A 9,226-nucleotide genomic window follows, 5' to 3' on the forward strand; every position below is an offset into this window, starting at 1 on the left:
ATACGTACATATACACGTCCCTCGAAATCAGTTTTCGACGAAAATACATACGTGACATGTTATGTTGCAACCGAACGTGAATTTCTCGCGGGAAATAGCCTGATATCGTTTATTTATGCGTCTCTCAAATACGAATTTTACTATACACTTCGTTTAAGACACGCCATTTTGCAAAATGATTATCGAAAGATTACTGCTTACATCGAGATCGAGAATAGATTCGCAGGAAGCTGGATGCCGCGATTTCTTCCCGCGCTTTACTTTCTTCCGAAGTTGTGATTGGTTGATTTCCTGCTGCCATATTCGGTTTCGCCGAGAATCGTGAACACGTACGCTGGAAGCAATGCGGGGTAATTATTTAATTTATTTCATAATATTATTTAACATATATCGTGAAAAGTTCTGAATATTCGGATTCTTCTGTTATCGTTTCATCGTATGTTAGCATTATCAGCTCTCGATATCGAATTGACAAACAGAATTTTTCTCATACAAAGTAAGTCACATTAAGTATATGTATATGTATAGTCGAAGCAATGCAATTAAAAATTTTTCCATTTTAATTGGTATTATTTATCACAGACATTTTACCGAGCATTCATTTTATAAATCTTATACATATATATATAACCAATTTATAATATATATATGAATACACACACACACACACACACACACACACACACACACACACACACACACACACACACACACACACACACACAATAGAAATACTTTCGTGTGCTATTATACGTAGTTCGATAGTTTACATTTCACGGGCCCCGTGTTGCACCTGCGTCGGTTTCGTTCCTGTTTCCAACGTATAAGTGTAGCGTCAGTGATTCGCGTGACGCGACGCAACCTTCAACGTTTGTTTTTCTCCGTTTATGCGTTGTGTGTTCGTTTGAATGAAAACGTCGCGAGTGTTGTAACAAAAACCACGGAAGACAGAAGAAGAATACGGGAGCAAAAGGAATTCCAGGCTACAGCAGAATGCCCATTGCCCAACAGGGTTTCGTTCCATGGTATTTCAACGAGGTAAGCTACCTCTTTTAGTACGCTTCAAGGCGCCTCTTTCCAACCAATTAATTTGCGTCCAACACCATTTTAACTTCGTATACTCAGAGAAAATATCGTTCTTTTGTATTTTCTAACTCTGATCTATGTATAAATTTACTGCGACGGGTCATTTCTACGGATTAACGTATCTTATAAAAACGTTGCGTGAAATGTTAATAATATATAAGTCTTGAAACATTTGTACTAATTTCATAGAGGAACGTAGTTGGTACCTTCCGGGTGGCATATTGTATGCTTGTTACAGGAACTTTCCAAATATCTTACAGTTAAATGGTTGGATTGTTTACTAGAATAAGCAACACAACATTGTTTTTGATTTATTGTGAATGAATTTATAGAATCATATTATTTTACACATATACACTATCGCGCAAAAGTATCCCAACATTTGATTACTTTTGATATTATGTTATTTAATTACACAATCAAATTGATAGTATGTACCGATATATAATGATTACGATCTGTATTATTATCTTATTCCTATGATGTGGTTTTAACATAGGTCGTAACAAAACGGTCAAAAAAATTCTTTATTCTCAGACTCTGTAGCCTGTAAGAAACGAATTAATTAATTAAGAATCTCGTTGTAACCTACAGGTTCGGAAAAGGCTGATAGGCTTTGGTCTACGTGGTGGTTGGGAATTTTCATTCGTTTCGAGTTCGCTTAGCTGATAAATAGTGAATGTGCATTTCTTCCAAAATAAAGAAGAAAGCGAAGTCGATAGAAACGTGGGTCAAATTTGAAATCATTTCTCGATTATGTGGAGGTTGATTAAACGCGTTGGTGTATATAGTGATGAGACGAGTTGATATTTGGTGTAGTCAAATGTATTTAAAACTATCGGCAGTACTCTTCTAACGATCTCCCTCTAACGAATTTAAATTCGACTTCGGTTGACGGTTGCGCGTAGCGGCGATATTGTTCTGTCCGGAGTTTGTTTATTATCAAGTTTCGTACCTCGAGACGGTATCAATGCCCCGAGGCAAAACAACAACATGAGTTACTCTCGATTCGCATCGTCCTATGACTCATATGCCGCTACAATATGCAATCGAATAAAGTGATAAATAGCTTGCAGATGTTTACGCGTCTCTGAAAATGTTAAAAGATATAACATGTTTAACGCGAAGTATTCGTGATAATATTCGCTGCAATTTGAAATATCTGCGTGCAGTCTCGTAGGTTTTGAATAAAAATTTATCTTTTATCGAAAGATACATACATGTTTTGGCCTATATATAGCTTTGTACTCTTGTAACCTAAAAGAGAAGTCGAAAAAAAGTGATGTTAACTCTTGCAGTAAAAAATTCATTTATGTCAATACTACTTTTAGAAATGCACCAAGAGAAGCAAGACAAATTATTGACGAAACACAGGATAGTCATTTCCGATCCAAAAGAAAAACGCAACTAAAATAATATGTAGATAGCTATTAAGGCAATAAATAATAAAGTCATTGAAATGATCCATCATTTCAAACTAATATCGCTTCTCTTTACTTCAGAACTGCTATAAACATTTTAAATATCATTTATGTCTTGGTTCCCTTGCGAAGTTCTCGAAGAATTCGTCAAATGATGTCATGAATAATATAAATAATCGTAAAAAATCTATATTTGTGTTTAAAAAATAGGCGAATAAAGAGAAATAGGATAATCGAGACCGGTGAAAAAGGATCAACCAACATCCCGCATCTGATACAAGCGGAAGAGAAATCAATTTCTATCATGTCGCACGGCGAACAAGAACGCAAATACGGAATCTTTTGTATAATACTACTCCAAACTCTGTTGAGTCGCAGTAATAATAATAATCGGGTGTTGACTTCTGCTCGTTTTTACTTGAAGTTTGCTCGTTACCTCTTTGAAATTTGGTGGATCGTTTTCTGTCGAAACCCGTTCCATCTGACGTTAAAATCAATAAAAACAATATTACGATAAAGACTTTTATCTCCATTGTTGTCAACTTCCGTCAAGTCTTCGTTTTCTGCTCGCTGAATATAATACGGATTCCCAAAAACTTTCTTCGTATGAAATTTTACTAATGTACATTTATCAAACATTGCACATTTTAAAATAGGTTATCATTATAAGATTAAAAAAAAATAGCTAAAAATATCTTGAAACAAAAGAAACCAATTTTGAAGTTTGTTAGCCCGGAAATGTCATGGTAGGAAGGTATACTTCGATATTACTTTTACTATCGATAGGCGTCGCCGTCGTTGCTGTTATCATATACGAGACACAACAAATCACGAAATTGACAAATCACCGGTGATCTCCTCGAGTCGCAGTTCGAACGTTTCACAAATAAGTTAAAGAATTAAACTTTAGATATAGTGGTAAAATTTATTGTATGAATCCAACAGAGTGACGGTTCAGGGTGTTATAACAAAGAGGTATAGAACGCTGATTTGGGAGACTTCTTGTACTGAGGTTTTAGTCCCTCTGAAGCGGTTATCGTTGGGTGTATATCAGAGGCGCCTATCCGTTGCTATCTGGTTATTGTTTCGATAGCTGTGGCATGTAGGATGTTTTGTCTACTCTATTAGTGCTTCTAAGCGTGTGATACTGTCGACGATTCGCCTGTGCATGATTATACATTGAGTAAACGGATAGCCTGAGTTGGAGTTTTGATGATTAGGATAATCGAAATAATTCATAGCCATGGTAATATTTTAACTAATTTATTTTGTTGTCTTTTATAGGCCACTGCAATGAGAAAAGAATTCCTGAAGCCAAAGAAAATGATACACCCAAATAGCAGAAAGTCTATCGCTATTACGAAAAAAGCCAAAAAGCAAATACAATTACTATTAAATTATGTGATTTTGTTATGTACATTTCATTTATTTTATATGATTATATAATACTTTTGTGTAATAAAGAAGGAAATGGACAATGTGTTTTGTTTCAGAATATCAAATAGACAGAAGGCAGAAATGTCCTGCTTGATAAAACAGAATTCAATAGGAGAGAAAATATCGTGGATCAGAAACAATATGATTCCAGGTGTGTGACCCTATACTCCAGAGATAACTGCAAGTTTGTTAGAAACGGAGGTAAAACAAAAATGTATACACATGATGATACAGAGATTGTACATTAAACATGTGATTAGTTATAGTTCTATATTTGATCCAAAGGTATGTAGCAAGAAATGATGAAGAAATGGAAGAAATTACTATTAAAAGGTCTATAGGTAGCAACAGGAGTAGACAGCATGCTAGGAGGGAACATCTAATTAGAGTAGAAAGAACTAGGAGAATGTCATACACGTGGAATAGGTAAAGAATTACAGCCAAATTTATTTTCAATATGTCCTGATGTACAAACCGTCCTTTATTTTTCAGAAATTTCTGATATTTTAAATGCAACTCAGTGTGAAATGTTATTGAATTGGAATAATGAATTACAGTGTGCGAATAATTTTAAATTTATAAGGTTTGGCGAGAAAGATTTAAAGAAAGTATTAGAGCTAAGAAAAAGAATGAAAATAAGCCATATTAGACTATCCAAATCTCTATTAGCTATGCCTGTAAACAAGAAGAATTTATTCAGCAAGCCAATTGATTTAGATGAAAATAGTGTAATGGAAATTGAATAAATTCTGTAGATATGTCTTTTTATCTTTCATCTCTATTTAAAAACAAGAAAACAGAAGAAAAGCGAACAGTTTCGTCCTTTTTTGTTTGCGAAATGCTAGAAACCGCATTTCGTCTTGCTCTTATCTCCCACGAGAAACAGTCACGTCACAAGATACAAGAGTACGATAGAAGAGAAAAGAAAATGTTCGATTGTGAAATATACAACAAAACTGAAACATGCAGATGAATCACGTGCACGTTATGAATATTCTGCATCGTTTCTCCGCCTTTCCTTCATTTTTTTCGCTAGCTGCTCCATTATTTAAGAACGAAGATATAGTAATTACTCTCAAAGTTGTACATTTCGAAATGGTAGGAAAATCAATAGTACAATGATAAATATACGATTTTAAAAGCTTTTTAGATTTCTTACATACTTAGCATTAATCAAATAGCTTAGTATATAAAAGAGTTTACTTATGTCGCATGTTATAAATGCAGCTGCGTTCGTTACAACAATTCCAATTCCAAGGAATTTCTCTCGAAGATCGCAGTGAAGAATTTGCTTTGTTAAATTATTACTGGTATACTTCGTCAACTTGTGGTATATCGATACAATTTGTCAACCATCACTTTTAATAGCTTCTCGCTAATAAAAACATTTCGTACCTATTTAATAAGAAGCAGTATATTCTTAATTATTTAGAAATTTACTTAATGATGTTTAAAAATACGAATATGTTTAAAAATTATAATGTAAATATATATATTTCATTTCATGTTTTACTAATATATCTCTAATTTAGATTAAATATCTGAAACTTGAAAGAAACTTTTAAAACTTTCAATACATCGCATACGTTTCAAATTTAGTGCATAGTTACATATATATGTCGGAGATGAAATGAAAACCGGAGCCTTCCCTATGCAATTTTGAGGAAGCCTTTTAATGCTTTAGCTTAGATTTTATCGTAACTGTAATTAAGTAATTGTCATCTGTAATTGTTTGACATTTGTGAAAAGTGAAAGTGGGTTCGAGGTGACAACTGGTCGCTGAACGTAGCCACGGTCACGGGATAAACGTTTTGCTTGATGAAGACAGAAATTGCCTAGTATCGGCGTTTGGATCTTTCTCGATGTTTCCAAAGAGTATACAACAAACTTTTGACAGATATTGCCTAGCAACAACGTTTGGAACCTTCTCGATGTTTCCAGCGAGAATATAACAAACAAATGCAGTCGTATAACGAAAAAGATTTTAATCAGATATTCATTCGTGAGATTGCCTTGGAAAGTGATACATCGAGTAATTTACCGAGTGATTCAGCAAACGTATTTTTTGTTATAAAATTGTTTAAAGTTTTCCCGTTGACCGTGGATTCGTTTGAACCCCGGATCATTGTTTAAAGCGTAAATTAAATTCAATATTTGTAAATTTATCAATCGTTAATTTTCATTATTCATTAAATTAGTAATTCGTAAGATATATTATTCGTTCCTTTTATTGTTCGATAAAACTTATTATTCTTTAATATAATTAATAATTTAATTTATCATTTGTTAATTAATCATATCATTTACAAAAATTCATTATTCATAATATTTTGTAAAACCTTGTTTGTTCGTGTAAATATATTCTCTGTTTTGTAAAACAATGGCTAATTCAAATGAAGAAACATTTCGTGATTCAAATCCTAATGACAACCCGACATATATATACGATCGATCTTACTCGATCATCTTACTCGAAGAACAGGGTCTGTGTGTGGCGAGCTACGGGGCAGGGACCGTTGGAACGTTTACTGTCGAGTGTTACAACTATTTCCTTCTTAAGGAGAGCTATAGAATTATTCCATGCCTTTGTTAGACAAAGCGTTCATCCTGTGACCGCGGCTACGTTCGGCGACTGACTGTCGCCTCGAGCCCAAGCTCATTATCACAACTCTCGAACAATTACAATCGGATTGAATAACTACAATTGTTCAATTACAGCTATAGTAGACTCTAGGTTACAATGTTGTGGGATTATCCAAAATTCCAAAGACTCCGGTGTTCTTTCATCTCCGACAAATATATTATGGTATAGTTCCTATTTTCCGACCGCATGGAAGAAAAATAGGACAGCCTTAATACCAAAGGCTAATAAAGATGGAAATATGGTCGAGAACTGGCGACCAATTACGATCGGCCCAATTCTAGGCCGCATTTTCTCATCAATCCTCGATGGGCGGCTAAGACGGGGTATAGATCAAAATATAAGGCTGTTGAGATATGTGTAATTTTCTGTGCTGGACTGAGTTAAGTAGTAGAAATACTTATATGTATATATCAGTGTGTGGAAGTATGTGTGTGTGCGCAGCGTCTCGAAACAAAGGAATGTAAACAGTCAGTCGGTTAATAGTCGTCGATGAAGAGTCGGGTGTAGAAGGTGCTGAGACGCGTGCAAGTGTATCGATAAATATATATAGAATCGTCCATGTAATAAATATATCATTATTTTAGTAATAACTGTCAATATAAATTTAATGTTCCTATAACATTATTTCGGCTTCAAAAGTCCACAATTCTCAACATGGTAGAAGATCGTGGTTGCCGAGATTTAAGGTTATGGAACCACGTGTAACCGGGAGTGAATGTATAAAAGTCGATTTATAAAAAGGAATAAAAAATTGGAAATAAGTTCTGAAGAGATAAAAAGGCTATTGGTAGAACAAATAAAAAGATTTTGGATAATAAAGAGAATTATTTTTTGAAAAAAAAAAAAAGGCGTGAATATAGAAAACGAATCAAGATGCCAAGGGACGACGAAATTAAGGTTCAAATATTCGATGGACGCGATTACAGAATGTGGAAGAAAAGAATATTAATGTATCTAAAGTGTAAAAAATGTTATGAACCGGCTACACGAGAGAAAATGGACACGGATGCGCAAGATAAGTGGGATGAAAAGAATCAATGGGCGATGAACTACATCTATAGTAGTATAACGAATGAGCAATTAGAATTTGTTGGTGATCAAGACACTGCTTTAAAAATAATGCAAAAGTTTGATGAGATGTATATGAAGGAATCAACAGCAGTGCAAATTTGTATAAGAAGTAGACTAGACATGATGAGGTTGAAAGACTTTGAAGAATCAAATTCATTTTTCACGGAATTTGAAAAAACTATCAATGAATTAAAGAGTGCCGGTGCAAATGCAAACGAACGTGAAAAACTCGACTACATGCTGAAAGCACTACCAGAATCATTGAGCTATGTTGGTGACTTAATCGACTCAGTGAAAGAAAGTGATCGGACTTGTGAATTTTTGAAAAATAAAATTATAATGTGGGAAACGCGTAGCAAGAAAGAAAGTGATAGAACAAAGTCAAATGTATTTACAGCCGAAAAAAAGGACATAAAGTGCTATGGCTGTGGAAAGTACGGTCACATGGCAAAAAATTGCACAAACACGTATAGAGGCGGAAACAATGGCGCAAACAATGGAAGAACGCAACAGCAAGGAGGTGCGTATCAGCCGCAGTAGAATAGGGGTCGCGGCGGACGAAGTTTTGGCCAAAGAAGACGAGGATACGGCCAACGAGGATTTGGCCAACGAGGACAAAGCAGAGGCCGGCAACAACGCTACTACGAGGCAAGTCAACACGACGCAAATTATTCACACAACGAGGGCTACGACGACCAAGAAATTGGATCTTTCCTAACGAGAGTAGAGCGCGAAAATAATAAAAATGAAATTACGGTATGTACTAGCGATACGCGAAAAATAGATTGGATATTGGATAGTGGATGTTCAGATCACATTATAAATAATGACTCTTATTTTGTTGAGTACGAAAATTTAAAAAACCCGATAAATGTGAAGTTAGGAGACGGTAGAATTCTAAAAGAACAAAAGTCGGAAAAATTTTAACTTACTTTGAAGTAAACAAAAGGAGGATTAAAATTACAATATCTAATGTATTTTACGTGAAAGAAATGGATAATAACTTAATTAGCTATGCGAGAGTAACGAATGAAAATAAGATAGTCTCAGCAGGAAATACTTTAAAGATATATAACAAATACAGAAAGTTGATAGGGATAGCATTCAAAGATCATGGTTTATATAAGATAAGTAGTTACATTGAAAGGCAAGAATCTCATGCTAAAAATGTAGAAATGTACCCTTCCAAAATAACCGTAGAAGAGCACGCGAGATTTTAGAATTAGTACATACCGATTTAAATGGACCTCATAATAATACCGGGTTTGATGGATCCAAATATTTCTTGACATTTATAGATGACTACAGTAAGTGTGCATTGATTTATACTTTGAAATCAAAAGGTGAAGTTTACAATTGCTTCCTTGATTACATAAACAAAGTCGAAAATCTTACTGAAAAGATAAAGAGATTAAGATACGATAATGGAAAAGAATATATGAACAAAAGCATGTACAATCTAACTAGGGAAAAGGGAATTGTCGCAGAACCATGCCCACCTTATGTTCACGAGTTAAATGGAACAGCTGAGCGCTACAATAGAACAATCATGAATTCCGCTAGATGC

General features: G+C 34.5%; 2 long non-coding RNA genes across 4 annotated transcripts; both read left to right on the forward strand.

Moving 5' to 3' along the window:
* Nucleotides 1-723: 723 nt before the first annotated feature.
* LOC126870327 (uncharacterized) lies at nucleotides 724-3,883 on the forward strand. The gene is made up of 2 exons (XR_007691300.1): nucleotides 724-1,038; nucleotides 3,792-3,883. It is a non-coding gene; the product is annotated as an uncharacterized LOC126870327 (long non-coding RNA).
* A 119-nt stretch (nucleotides 3,884-4,002) lies between these two features.
* LOC126870324 (uncharacterized) lies at nucleotides 4,003-4,651 on the forward strand. Of its 3 annotated transcripts, none has more exons than XR_007691294.1 (3): nucleotides 4,003-4,158; nucleotides 4,230-4,370; nucleotides 4,437-4,651. It is a non-coding gene; the product is annotated as an uncharacterized LOC126870324 (long non-coding RNA). The 3 variants fall into 3 exon arrangements; XR_007691293.1 differs by having other exon boundaries at nucleotides 4,003-4,145; XR_007691295.1 differs by having other exon boundaries at nucleotides 4,003-4,145; nucleotides 4,286-4,370; nucleotides 4,437-4,649.
* The last annotated feature ends 4,575 nt before the right edge of the window (nucleotides 4,652-9,226 follow it).

The sequence above is a fragment of the Bombus huntii genome, chromosome 10 (assembly GCF_024542735.1).
Source record: "Bombus huntii isolate Logan2020A chromosome 10, iyBomHunt1.1, whole genome shotgun sequence".
Lineage (NCBI taxonomy): Eukaryota > Metazoa > Arthropoda > Insecta > Hymenoptera > Apidae > Bombus > Bombus huntii.